Genomic DNA, 15740 nt, shown 5'->3' with positions numbered 1-15740 from the left:
GGAGTTACGTTGTTCAATAGACCATATGGTATACCATGTTAACACATGTTATGGGGTTATTCTATGGAAATAGAGTAACACCGTATTATAACCATGCTAGACTAGTATACGGTATGGGGTTATCCTATTCAAGTAAGATTACACAGTAATGATACAAATTTAGCATATAGTATGGAGTTATACTATTCAATAAGGGTAACACAGAAATTATACAATGTTAGCACATAGGATAAACTGAGTATGGGGTTATCTTATTCAAGTAAATAACACAGATATTTTGGTATGACACAGAGGCTGAACATTGACCAATCATTGTATTTCTTGTATAATCATACAAAAAAACAATACCCCATAACTTTCAAGCCACATGCAAACAGAGAGTGTAGAGGTCATTGTTACATTAATTGACCAAACTTTTGCATCTTGTCATGATACGACTAACGCTGCATCATGTAAAATAAAGATTCAAGTAAGTTTAGAATTAAATGCATTTATGATCATTTATACTTGTAAACAATTATACATATTACTTGATATTACTACATACTACGAAGGTTTATTTCCAATAATTCTCATTCCTCGTCCCGTCCCTTTTTGATTTGACTTAAAGCACGTTTTATTGTAGAATATTAAACGAGTGTCTTTAGTTTAAACTGGAACACATGTAATTGCCCTAATACTGATTAACTTGAATTGTTTAACCAAAACCCACCCGCAGATCGATGAATCTAATTGAACGTGTTATGAAAAATTGAGTTATATTTGCTAAACATAAATATTTGTCAAACGTTTATATTGATTAACGACGTAGTTTTTAACTGCAAAACGCGCAACCTCTCTGTCAGCCCATAGCTGAGGCCGATAGCAAAATGTACTGTCCGGAATTGATACATACGTTTGTACCGGAAGTTGTGAAATTTATTTTCCGTTTAGTCAATTTCACTTTCACTTTCACTTTGACTCGTAAATTAATTAAATTCTGGCCTAGAAAGTGGGACAATTTATAACAGGAGACAGAAACCTGCTCTCATGAGGTTGATTAATAGAGAAATGTTATATCTATCTACTCCAAAATATTAAAATGAAATACATATGTCTTACTGCAAGTGCAAAAACTTCCCCCTCAAAAGTTGAAGGCAAAACAACATGAAAAAATACATTTGTTTATCAGGGATAATATGAGAATGGTGCTACATTAAATGCAAGCTTACCAAGACATATTAGTTTATTTATTTATTGATAACACCACACTCAGAGATCCAGAAGCCCACATTATATTGCAGAACGTTTATCTGTTTATTGCACAAAACTTGCAGAATTATGTTGCATGAATCGCTGCCACTAAAACTTAATTTTAATATAATAAGGGTTCAGCTGGTATAGAATAGCTAACTGTAGAACATGCAACTAGTCCTATAATGCAAGGATGTGGTTATGTAACAGTGGTTTGATTCCGCCAGTGTACTTTATTTGGAGGATTTATGGTGTATTTGAATCCTGCATTGATGTAAACAATAAAGTTTTCGTCCAAGGAATGTTCACGCTAGTGTTTTGAAACCAGGATGCCTCTGTAATTGAAACTTTCTGTAAGAACAATAAAATTGAGAATGGAAATGGGGAATGTGTCAAAGAGATAACAACCCAACCATAAAACAGACAACAGCAGAAGGTCACCAATAGGTCTTCAATGCATCGAAAAACTCCCTCACCCGGAGGCGTCCTTCAGCTGGCCCCTAAACAAATATATATACTAGTTCAGTGATAATGGATGTCATACTAAACTCCAAATTATGCACAAGAAACTAAAATTAAAAATCATACAAGACTAACAAAAGCCAGAGGCTCCTGACTTGTGACAGGTACCTCAAGCCAAGTAGAAAAGTAAATGCAACACCGTGATAAAATTCTCAATATATCTATACTTAGCACAGACTCAGAGATGTACATAATAATGGATGTTACAACATACCTCCCACGTAAATCCACATGTATTGTAACCTACTTTGCAAACTCTTTGCCGATTTTATTGTTTTAAAAATGGCAATTAAAAAAGACAAAAGAACTTTTATTCTTTTTCAGATGCATAATAAAAAATAAATGCCCAAGAGTTCAGAGAAATCAACAATATCAAAATAAAATTAAATTCGCGAAAGTCTATTAATATTTTTGGCGAATTCAAGTCATTTCAAAACATGACGTCATACAAATGAAAACGCTAGAGTTGAAGGTTTTCCATTACGTGAACAATAGAAATTTGTATGATAAATGGATTTCTGATGTATTTATATGTTTTATTTTCTATTTTAATGCATTATACTAACATTTTACAGATTTCAGCAAGTCAACATGGCGGCTCTTTGGTTAAGAAATGTCAATTTTGAATTTGACAGTCGCTTACGAGAAACACATGTAAATTAAAGATGTCAAATGTTGGGATTGAAAAGTAAAAAAATTAAACAGGTTTTCTCGAGCAGTTATTCACGAAATAATCCATGCAAGCTACAGATTTATTAGAATGTTTGAGCTTGATCTAACAAGGAGTAAAAAAGAACAGCCAAACACACAAAATACCAACCCTCACTTCAATTTTGTAAAGACCGTATTTATCAACTAACGCTCAGGATAAAATTTGAATATCTCAGCCAAGGCCATGTGTAAATTTCCAACAATCTTTGGCTTCCATGAACTATTTCTTAACTAATACCACAACAAACTACGATAACATAGGAATAATGATACATGTTGGTCTGTCTGTTTTGAGATCATCTTGCAAGGTTTTTCCTCTTATACCTTGAATAATGAGGGGGCACAAAGTTCTACCCGTGTCCAGCTGTATTTCTACATCCTTTTGCACATCCGTACTTCCCAAAGTTTACAAATGGATCATAACTATGCTGTGTAACAAAAGTATTTTGTGGTAATAAGCATAAAAAATGGAAATAAATGCTGAATTTTTGCTTCCTTTCTCAAACATAAGTTAGTCTCAAACAAATGTAATAAAACTTATACACAATACTGATCTGACACCACAAATCAACATGCACATTTGGGTAGGGTCAATTTTACTCTTCTTCAGTTATGTCCCTTTATAACTTTATATGATATGCCTAGGGTGCATCGTCTATGTCCCATTGACACATTCCCCATTTATTTGAGTCATAATTTATAAAGGGGAGATAATTGAAGACTTATTGTAGTACAATGTATCTTTCAAGCAAAACTCCCAATGTGAATGGTTTTAATGAAACTTGATACATTGCATGTAAAACAAATAGAACATATATTGAAATTTGTTTATTTATTGTAGAATGAAAAGAATCTGCTTTACTAAAAGTCCACCAAAGATTAGATAGTTTTTGCCCGAAACAGACCACACACTAGACTGGAAGATTCAACATCCAGCGAAAAGAGGAAAGTGGCATTGATTCAGTTTCAATACACACTCTTACTTTTCCCTTACAAGGTGATATGAGATGTTAATGATACTTTTAAGCAAAAATTTAATATAAATAGGTTTGAGACAGGTTACAGGTATATTGTTGCTTCAATAATGTTTGTTTTTACTGAATCACCAGTAAGTTTACATGGGAAACTAATCTTTTACATTTTCAAAACATACTCAGATACTTGTATACATGTGCTGATGTACTAAGGCAATTTCAATCTATAGAATTACTGGTTCATATGAACCATATTTACAGTTTTTTGCATGATTTGAATGTGAATAGCTATATCAATAATTGTATTATTTTCTGCTGACATAAGAGGAAGATGTTTAGATGATTAAGGATATTAACTTATTATGGAAGACATTTTTATTTTATTGTACTGATTAAAAGGGTTAATAGTTCAATAATATTATGACAGTACATGTATACAGATTCCCAATTTACCTTTTAACTTAATGTGCATGACCTCCAGCATTTTGTCCAGCCTATTCTATTAGTTTTACATGCATCTTCATGTCAGGAGTTATTATTTAGAGAAGGAAAAGCAGAACAGTTTATTCAATGAAATTAATTTAAAAAAAAATGAATAATGTGTTACTATTTAGTTAGTAACTAGAGTTTAGTATTACAATATTATTTTGAAAAAAAAAATTGTCCTTCACATGGAATAACTAATGATGGTCTAGACAAAATAATATTCTTGACAGTGTTTTGTAAAGCAAGTTTAATGTAGGGTTTTCTACATACCCTAGTTAGATTATGTATTTGTTTTCACTTATAGTTAACTTATGGGATAACTAAAATCTCCATTTTAACTTTCTTTTTATAGGGATATATGTACCAAAAAGAGTTGGTCTATGTGCTCAAAGAAAAGACAACAATTGTGATCAAGCTTTTTTTTTAGTCCTATTTCTGATGTTGAGAAGAAAGGTATGCTTTTCTCTTGTATGACTAACGTAATGTTTATTGCTACTTTGACAAACTGTCAATCATGCTTATTGTGAAGCACATAAAGTTCTTACTTAAGAGAACAATTGATGATATGATCTGTAGCAAAACTTTAAAGGATAACATAGTCTTTATAATTATGGGTGAGACTTTTTCAGTTTTATAGAATAGTAGAAAAAGTCTGTTTACCATATTATGTAGTTGACAACATCATATCACCATTTATTTTATATAATAATCTTAAAGGGAGGAATGATACTTTATAAAAAAAAAAGATGTGGTTTGGTTATCAATGAGACAACTCTCAATCCACAACCAAATGTACCGTAGTCAACAATTTCTAAAAGTATTGCAATATTGACCTCATATAAATGCAAATCCTCTGAGAAAAACTTATTTTTAAGGATTTGGTATTGTAAGGAATTTAATGTGATTCTTTAAAATCAGTATTTGTTTTTATTGATATATATGTTCAAAATGTTTAGGAAGGAGTGCAATGTGTATATTATATTAATGTGAAATTCAGCGTATATTTTGTTGTAAGAAATCTCATATTATGAGATTTGTCTTGTATAAGCCCCAAAACACTTAGGCCAATAACATTTTGCACAGTTGTTGTGCCTATTATATTTTTTTGACATTTGTCTCATTATTTTTTTGGTAAACTAAATGTTAAAAAATGTAAAGGCTCAATTAATTAACCCTGTCTATCCCACTGTCTGTTTTTCTCTATAAGAGTACATTGTTTTTTCCGGCTTTCTCCTCCTACAGTTTTTGAGATACAGCTTAGTAGGATATAGTAGGATGTTTCTTCCCATAATAAGAGTATGGATGTCCACAGGATTTTATTTGTTTTCAAGGCACTATAAGCACACACAAAAATCAAAGGATCCGGGCTTTATTGCACTTTTTCATAACTATTATCAGTAAAGCCTTCAACACAGAGCCAAAAAAAAATCACTGCAAGTATAAGATCGCCCTAAGCATTGGTTTGAGCAGAATTTTTAGCCAAAAAATTCGGATAGACTTTATATAAACATGTACCACCACCAAATTGGGCCAGAAAAAAAACATACTTGAAAGTAGAAAGTATTTAAAACAGAATAGGCATAACTAAGGTGTAAATATCAAAATATATAGAGACGTCGCGTACGGTGTTGGTGATAATACGGGTTTTGCTTTCCAGTTCGCCTTTATTGCATTTGTTAGAAGTTTCGGAATTGATAACTATATAAATGTATATATCAAAATGTGCGTAATTAAAAGTAGAAATGGAATATGCCTTCAAATCAATACTTTTATTCATTTTGTTACTCGAATGATCCCTAATAACACTGATTTTGAGCGTGTAGACAAGTAACACCGCGACATATTATCAGCGTTGCTTTGAAGTTATTCTTGTAATTTTTTGAACTCATTAAAAAAAAATTGTACTCCTAGAAAGAGTAGTATTTGGTGTTAATGGTGTATGTTTTATTTATGACGTCATCGTTAACTGGACGCGTCTGACCAGGACGAAAAGTTCACTTTGTTTTGTGGTCAAGCCGAAAATCGAAAAAAAATATGGATAGGGGTGAAGTTAAGAGTGATTTTAAAAGGTAACTCAAATAAATTATTCCGAAAATGATATATCTTTTTATTCCGTATATAATAAGGAAAAAAAATAAAAAGTTTTGTCACAACATTTCAAAAGATCGTGGCAGAATTAATGATTTTTTGAAATTTGTATTTCTGTCACAAAACCCAAATCTCGCATATTTTTTGGAGTTCTTAAAAATTCGAACGAATGCTGCAGATCTAAACCACAATTTACATATCCATCCTTCCTGTGTCAAAATTATACAATAAATATACTACTTGCTATGTCTTCAATTAGTAAGTATTGTTTAAATTATGTCCTAAATTGTTCATTTTATTAAATCCGTTGAAATGTCACACTCGCCGTTTTCTGACGTTTTGGCGTATTTGTTAAGTGTCTTATGAAAAGTAATAGGCAGTTGCAGTCTTTTCTACGATATGAAATTTTATTCAAACGAGAAAACTTTTTTTTTAAGTGTATAAAAAAAAATTGTGTCGAAGTTTTAAGAGAAAATATTGAAAAACAAATAAACGCGATCTTTTTGTTTTTGTCTAGTCAAAATGTCACAAAACGCCGTTTTTTACATTTTTGTTACAAGTATGATAAGTCATATTATACAGTTTTGGAGGGAGGAAAATTTGAAATAATAATAGCACAAAAAATACTATATAACATTAAAATCTATTGTTCAGGGATTTTTTTGAACCCATTTTCGATCACATGTCGGAAGTATTAACGACACAGTCAGCGAGTACTTTTGTCTAGTCATAATGTCACACCATGCTTTTTTACTTGTTTTGACGTTACGTTCTGTAAAACTTGACATGTAGTGCCTAACGTCGAAAATTGCGGAAGCATTTACGTGTCATGCTTATTAACTTTTTCCAATTTGATATAACGAATTATGAATTTGATATAACAATTTATCAAATTGTCAATTTGATATAACAGAGTATCAATTTGATATAACAATTTAATATCAATTAGAGATAACAAATAGTCAATTTGATGTAACAAATTGTGAATTTCTCTACCAATAGTATGATTTAATTATAATAATGAGATTGATTGAAACATTGCGTAACCCAAATTTGCGCATTTGTTTGTGTATTGATTCATTGTTTATCTGACGTCCAGCGACAAATATGTCATTGAATGTTTATTCAAAACTTTCTTAACAGGTTAAATGTTTCTGAAACCCTCTTCCTCCCCTTTTATCTATTACATGTATTTGAGGCAGTTTGCGGGACTAGTTTGAACGTTATGTATTCAGTACATGGGACCTGGTGTCTTCAGAACGAACGATTATAATAGAAAAAGGATCAATTTATATTGCACATCATAGTTTCAAATCAGAAAGAATGGATAGTGTGTTTCTAGAGACATAGGATCATGCAAGGATAAACAAATGCTGGCATGCTTCTTTATCAATTTCGACGGGCACATACAAGGATTAATAACACATCATTAAGTTCATCCTTCCTATATATTTGTTTCAATATTTATTTTGTTTGCACACTTTTTATTAAAAACAAAGACCCATGCGCGAGATCTAGAAGAGAAAACCCATGCACAATCAGTGCAAAAGGGATCTGGTATATCAAATTTTAAAAGTCCGTTCTAGCCTGGAATTTATATTCCAGAGAACGTACGTAATGGGCTCTGTGTATATCCCCTGTACAAAATTTATTTCCTCACACAATACTGTTCATAAAGTTGCAGTAGGAACTGATTTTTTCTCTTTATCTTGTCTATATAAAAAAGAAGATGTGATATGATTGCCAATGAGACAACTATCCACAAAAGACCAAAATGACAAAGACATTAACAACTATAGGTCACCGTACGGCCTTCACCAATGAGCAAAGCCATTACCGCATAGTCAGCTATAATAGATTGTTGTGCACATTCGCCTATACATTGTATTTTTATAAAAGTTGTTGTTTGCAATTTGATGATAGTATCAAGAAAAACGTAAATAGCTGAGTGACAACTATAGAATTACTTTTATTTCCATGATGAACCAAAGTAAACATATAAATATACATACAACTTTGATATTAAGCCAGCATAAATTAATGCTCGTGGTTTTAGTATTATTCAACTAGGAAAGTTTTCGCTATTAAAAATGGGCTTTCGAAAATACAGCTGAACGGATTAATCCTGCGCTAAAATGGGCTCTAATGTCTGCGCTAAAATGTCCCCTAGTAGTTTTTCGCTAAAATTATCTGCGCCCATCTGTTTTCTTGTTCATAGTTGAGATTAAATTTCCTTTTGTTTATGAAATTGGCAAATTTGATTAAATTAATTTTATTGTGGTTAATTTTGAATTTGCTTGTAACTGTTGATTCTTTTGACATTTAATACAGGCGACGAAACAAACGATTCAACTTATAAAATCTTTATTCGGAAATTATCGAAAGCGGATAAAAGAATAAGACCTTGACAACATTTACGAGTATGATGGTCTTGTGAAACCATGATAGTCCGTCTGAAGGGGGTGATAAATGACTAAACCGTGTTAAGAGAGAGCAATATCTCTTGCACATAAAAGTCACCCTTTTAGATTTTAAAAAGAGCAGGATAAGACTACAAGGAAGCACTCGCACCCTCAAAGTGGAAACGGATTAATCATAAATATCCTGTTACAATCAAAAGAAAGAGAAAATATCTTTACTCCAAGGGGATACTTATTCAATGAATATTATTTTTCCGTTTTAATTTAACTGTACTTAAAAAAAATATGTGCCGCTTTTGCATTTCGGTTCTATACGTAGCAAGTCAAGCAAACCGCTCATATAAATTATGCTGTATGATTGAGCTGTACGAAATGAAAAAAACGTACGACGTTATTTATACAATGCATGAAAAATAACGTCAAACTAACGTTACCAAAACTAACACCAACACCGTACGCGACGTCAGAATATAGTTTGGTAATTGAGTTTTATTTGAAAGGTGTATATAGTACTGGTGATCCTTGTAGAACACATTGAAATGTATAAATGAAACCACATATTTCATGTTTCTGAAAAGGGTCTGGTTTGGTGTATCTAAAGTTTGGGTAGCCAGCACAGTCTGATGTGGAAATGACCTTCTGCCGTTGTCTGTTGTCTGTTCTATATTCGGGTTGTTGTCTCTTTGACACATTCTCAATTTTATCATCATTATCTCCTAAACTATATGAAATATCTTATAAACTGTATAAGATATCTTTTTAACTATATAAGATATCTTGTATGGCATGTGATACGGATTTTGTCATGTTTTGTACGCTTTATCATATATTTAAACAGGAGAGTAAATATCAACTGCTTTCTGACCCCTAGCACCTGAGATTTACTTCTGTTTTGAAAGCGTTAAAGAGAAACGCTTATTTATTTATTGGAAGCACCTGTGTTACCTTACAGTTTGAGTCATGTTGTTCATAGAATTATTTTGTTTATTTTTATTTTTTGTGTGTTTTGTATGGTATTTCATTGAGATCTTTTTTATAGTTGCATTTCGTGTGCCAGAATATGAACGCTTGATGTCTGTGACATAACATGCCAAACAATGATGCAATTCAATAAATGGCTTCATGCCCTAATGACCGTTTTATTTTGTCTGAATCACTACTGTCACAAAGGTGAAATCCGAGTAGGAGTGTAAAAGGGTACTCATCAAAGTTGAGCAATACATATTAAACAGCAGGCTATTTATCAAATATATAAAACTACTGTTTTTAATATTACATATATGATACAAATATATATCTATATGTTTATTGTTTCAGGATGTAATGAAGTAACAATAGTGAAGGTTTTAGCAAGCAGGTACTGGAAGAACTTCAAAAGGTTAATCCTACAGCTGTCTGGTGATGTTGAAAGAAATCCAGGACCTACAATGGTATCAATCACCCCAAAAAAATGCTATGTTTGAGACTGAAGTATATTTAGGATTAGTTGCTCTGAAAAACAAGCACTTTAATTTAACAACTTCATCAAAATTTTTGGTGAATTGTTTATATCTTTTGACATAAACTACCTTTCAATTTTTATAAATTTTAGATTTTTTGTGTTTCCCATTTACAGGGTTTTATTCATTAAAAAGAAGGGAATTTTCCAGTTTTCAAACAATAGCTCAAAAATACTTTCTGCAGCTCTTATTGAACTTTGGTGAATTGTTTATATCTATTGATGTAAGCTCCCTTTAGAATTATATAAATTTTAGATTTTATAGTTCAGAGTTATGGGGTTTTATTCATTACAAAAGGGGGAATTTTCCAGTTATTGGACAATAACTCAAAAATACTTTCAGCAAATCCATAGGCGGATCCAGGGGGGGGGGGGGGGGGGTTGCTGGGTGACCCGGGCCCCCCTTTTTGTGGGAAAAATTTGGTTGATTATATAGGAAATCACTGATGCATGACTGGAGTGGGCCCCCCCCTTAGGTCAGTCAGCCCCCCCTTAGGAAAAGTTCTGGATCCGCCACTATATGAATCACTCTGTCTGTCTGTCTGTCTGTTTCATATGTCTTGTAAACTTAACTCCTCCGTAATGTATGTACCAATTAGATGAAACTTTACACAGTCTAAAATATTTCAAGGGAGATAATTGAATTTACTTAGTTTGTAGGAAATAGTCCAGATCCAATAATTTTCAAGGGAGATAATTGAACCTAATTAGTTTAATATTGCAATAAGTGGCAACAGGACCTGTAAGTGCAACTATGTTTAATTACCTTGATGGATATTGATGTAAATTAACACAGTTGACTGACACCACCAGAGAATGTATATGGAGGAAATAATCCTGGTCTGAAATATTTTAAGGGGGAAATGGATCTTAATTGTATAATGTTGCAATATGTTGCAACAGTGTTTAGTAAGATAAGTGGATGTTCTCCTTATCTGCTTTATCGATATTGTTGAAATTTTATATCAAGTGCAGTACACCGCCTGGGAATGTGCATGAAGGAAAATCATATTGGTCTGAAATATTTCAGAAGATGAATTGGAATGGGGGTGGGGTATCCTTTAGTGGGTTGACTCCCAGTTTTATGCAATACACTCAGAATGGCAAATCCTATCCATGCTGTTCTGTGTTCACTCTTGTTTCAAACTAGGATCACAAAAGTCCTTGTTATATTCTTTACATATATTACGAAGTTAGATCTCCACAAAAGTACAGGTGAATCAGGAGTCTTAACATATCTATGTTTTAGTAACTAGAATACAAGTTTTTATTGTTGCGATACTCACCCAGTTGCATTACATTTAAATTTAATCAGAGAATTACTTATTATAAGAACATTTGAAACATCAAATAAAAATAGGGGGCCGCAGCCTTCTGTTCTTTAAAAATAAATACAAAACACAAAGTGTCCTATCAAATCAATGTAATTATCTGCCCTTTATTTTAAAAGGATATATTTTTTTTAATTTAAATACACTTTATCACACTTAATTTTTTGATAGCTTGATCCAACTTTCGAGCTTAAGATGTTCCAGTCATATAATATTGCATTATACTTTGTAAAATATTTTAAACCAAAAAAGAGATTTTTTGCAACATGCCTAAAACCAGAACTAAGACATCATTCCAACTTGACTTAATATATCTTTGGAAAAGTCAGTTATCTGGAATGTGATCTGAACAGTTCAACTTTTTTTTCCATTTTATTATGTATGTTTATTTCAATAATTGAACCAGTTTTTGTGAATTTTACATGAAAACAATTCTATTTTAGGTTTATCAAGACTTCTTAGTGCTTGCCATACAAGTGTCAAAGAGTGAATGGCAAGAATGGCTTTAAAGAACAGAGAAGACTTGTTTTATTGCACTTAGTTTTGAGCTTATGTTTGATATTTTACCACTACGATAGAGTTATGTAAATTTATGTAATGTATTGTTCTAATATACCGATCTGTTTTGTAATTGCTCCTTTTTAGATATCTTGTAATTGTTTTTTTTTATACCTTTTCCTACGTGAGTACCATTGACAACTATTGAAGGTTTTTAGTAAGGTTACTTTGTTTTGTTTTTTTATTTCTTAGGATTAAGATGTCATTCTTGAATACCTTGTAAGTATGACCTGTGTTTTTATTATTTCTTGATATGTGTAGTATTAATCCACCCCAATTATATTTAGTTATGAAAAAAATATATGCCATAAGGACTGTCCACTATGAATGCCTCTCTGAAAAGATTAGAGAGTCTTGGCATAAATAAATATAAATTTCTAAAATATAAACAAATTATTAAGACTCCATACAAAAAAAAAACTTTGTGTCACAACAGTGATTTTTTTTTGTATAATAAAGGAGGGTGGTAAAGGGGGGTACTGAACACGGAAACACGTGAAATAAAAATCGCAAAAACGTAGCACGAAAAATGAAAATCGGGAAAAACGAAGCACGAGGAATAAAATCGTAAACATTAAGAAAAAAAGTACCAGCAGTTATTACTCAGCAGTTCATTGTTAATGGACTTAAAGACCTTGTGGTCACTTTTTAGGCTAGCCTATGCTACTTGCATCTGATTTGAAAAAAAAATTATTATGATGGACTCTATTACATGTAGAGCATACATATACAATAGAAAGTAGAATGGTAACAATATACATCAATTTCTATTATATTACACAAGTTTCAAAAGGTACTATAACTCACTGACTTTGAGTTAGTTCCAATTTACTTTTTAATCAAATGCGGAACAATGCAAGAACGAGAAATTAAGAGCACCGACACGAAACACGGAAAATAAATAAGGGGAAATACGAAGCACGCACATCGAACCAAACACGAGAAAACGAGAAATAAAACACAAAAACACGAAAACACGTGAAATAAAAAGGCCGAAAACGCTGCACGAAAATAACCCTTTACCACCCTCATAAAGGTTAGTTCTAAATCTTAGTATTTTTATTGGGATTGTCTTCATTGCATAGAGGATGTGTTTATCATATAATTTAATATACCTCAAAACGTGATTTTTAAATGTCATAAATACATGTACAGAAAAACATACATAATGATTATGATATGCTAATACTTCATTGTTGCAAATAATTGTACTTTAAATTAAGATGAATATATAAACTGGAATTGACTAATCATATTTATGTTTGTTGATTGTTGACAATATGTGTTGAAAAACAAAAAAAAGCCATAGGACTTAGAGTAACAAGCCTCAGTCAAAAAGTCACAATTAATTCATTCATAATTATTTAAATGTATAAAAGAAAATGTATTAAACATTGTCTTTTTGTAAGATAAATTGTTTGTTCATTATTAATTTTTGAAACTTGTAAATTTGTTGATAAATTTACTTGGTCTATAAAAGATTAATATAATATAAAGATATCTATTGAATTTGTCTTCCTATTAAAAACAATCTCTCAAAAACACTTTGTGCCCTCTTGCTCCATATTTTTTAATAGGTTACTTTTTTGTCTATTTTGTTTTGTACCATGATATTATGCATGATAAATATAAATTGTGCTTTATGCATGTCACTAATTTATAGATAATTTTCTTGTTAGGTATTTATGATAATGTTTTCATTTACATTTATATATATATATATACAAATTTAAAAAATTTAAAGTTTTATAATAAAGAATAAAATTAATAAAACATGTTTTGATTGATTTGATTGTATCCAATATGTTTATTAAAAGGAAGGCTGTTCCAGTAATAGATACTGAGTTTAAATATAACTTGCATCATATAGAAAATAAAACAGCAAAAGATAGAAAACGGAGAGAAAATTGCTTCAACTATCATATTTAAAGTTCATTTCCTCTTTACAGAAGGAATTGAGTGCAACCCAAAGCCTGAATTGAACTTAGTATTGTAGCTAAGCATGACTTTTTGTGTGAAATTATTTTTTATTAAATGATGACTTTACTATTTTCACCTATTTTTTTGTAAGTAAAACTAGAACAGGATACAATCTGTGAATTATATGGTTTTCTTAAAAAGAGTCTTCATGTATACATGTATGAATTGTCTGTGATTCTAAGATATTGTCAGTGTGTCTTTTTCAAAGATCTACATTTCAGTCAGACCGGATTCTTTTGACCTTGACCTTAAAGTTCTGTGATTAGATCCATTCTTATGTCGGTTAAAATCTCATTAGAGCTAATGTTGTCTCTGTTTGTATATCTTGCCGACTTGCTTATTTATTATCATTATTTATTATTTATAAAATATTGGACGCAGCAGGTCAACTATATGTTATGTATGTAAAGGGGTAGTCCAAATAATTATGACGTCTGGCAAGGCTATTTTAATTTTTTTCAGCCTTGAGAAGGCGTCCCAGAAAAAAAATTAAAATAGCCTTGCCAGACGTCATAATTATTTGGACTAGTAAAGGGGAACATGTCAGTTTGGCAGATTTCATCTGACCTTGATCTAATTTTTATGATTCATTGGTCAATGTTAAGTTTGTTGTGTTTTGGTCTTTTTTCAAGTACTATATTAAGCAATAGGTCAAATATATTTGGTATATTGAATTATTGTTGTTAGATGTGCATGTGTGTATTATAGGATCTATGTAAAATATGAATTGTCAGTGATACTTGTAGTGAAACCTTAATCTGTGGTTCTTAGATACTGTGTATTTATTGTCTGTGGTGTTAAAATACAGTCTGTAAGCTTTGTCTGTGGTTCTTAGTGGTTCTAAGATACAGTCTGCAAGTTTAAACTGTTGTTCCTAGATACAGTCTGTAAGTATTGACCGTGGTTCTGAGATACGGCATAAAAGTATTGTCTGTGGTTCTTAAATACAGTCTGTACATATTGTCTGGTTCCTAGATACAGTCTGAAAATATTGTCTGGTTCCGATGTACAGTCTGTAAATATAGTCTGTAGTTCTTAGATACAGTCTGTAAGTTTTGTCTGTGGTTCTTAGAAACAGTTTGTAGGTTTTGTCTGTGGTTCTTAGATACAGTCTATAAGTATTGTCTGTTGTTCCTAGATACAGTCTGTAAGTTTTGTCTGTGGTTCGTAGATACAGTCAATAAGTATTTTCTGTTGTTCCTAGATACAGTCTGTAAGAATTGTCTGTGGTTCTTAGATACAGTCTGTACGTTTTATCTGCGGTTCTTAGATACAGTCTTTAAGAATTGTCTGTGGTTCTTAGATACAGTTAAAGTATTGTCTGTGGTTCGTAGATACAGTCAAAGTATTGTCTGTGGTTTTTAGATACAGTCTTTATGTATTGTCTGTGGTTCTTATATACAGTCTGTAAGTTTTGTCTGTGGTTCTAAGATACAGTCTGTAAGTTTTGTCTGTGGTTCTTAGATACAGTCTATAAGTATTGTCTGGTTCTTAGATACAGTCTGTAAGTATTGTCTGTGGTTCTTAGATACAGTCTATAAGTATTGTCTGGTTCTTAGATACAGTCTGTAAGTTTTGTCTGTGGTTCTTATATACAGTCTGTAAGTATTGTCTGGTTCTTCGATACAGTCTGTAAGTATTGTCTGTGGTTCTTAGATACAGTCTGTAAGTATTGTCTGTGGTTCTTATATACAGTCTGTAAGTATTGTCTGGTTCTTGGATACAGTCTGTAAGTTTTGTCTGGTTCTTATATACAGTCTGTAAGTATTGTCTGTGGTTCTTATATACAGTCTGTAAGTATTGTCTGTGGTTCTAAGATACAGTCTGTAAGTATTGTCTGTGGTTCTTATATACAGTCTGTAAGTTTTGTCTGTGGTTCTAAGATACAGTCTGTAAGTATTGTCTGTGGTTCTTATATACAGTCTGTAAGTTTTGTCTG

The 15740-nt window shown here is 31.6% G+C and overlaps 1 long non-coding RNA gene across 2 annotated transcripts; it reads left to right on the top strand.

Moving 5' to 3' along the window:
* The first annotated feature begins 294 nt into the window (after positions 1-294).
* On the top strand, positions 295-13871 carry LOC139529065 (uncharacterized). 2 transcript variants are annotated; one of them, XR_011665746.1, is made up of 5 exons: positions 295-469; positions 3308-3463; positions 4279-4379; positions 9752-9864; positions 11707-13871. It is a non-coding gene; the product is annotated as an uncharacterized lncRNA (long non-coding RNA). The 2 variants fall into 2 exon arrangements; XR_011665745.1 differs by lacking the exon at positions 295-469 and adding an exon at positions 708-1034.
* The last annotated feature ends 1869 nt before the right edge of the window (positions 13872-15740 follow it).

This window comes from Mytilus edulis, chromosome 6 (genome assembly GCF_963676685.1).
Source record: "Mytilus edulis chromosome 6, xbMytEdul2.2, whole genome shotgun sequence".
In the NCBI taxonomy this organism is placed as follows: Eukaryota; Metazoa; Mollusca; class Bivalvia; order Mytilida; family Mytilidae; genus Mytilus; species Mytilus edulis.
Note: the sequence above shows the minus strand (reverse complement) of the source record. Positions and strands in the feature narration are given on the sequence as shown.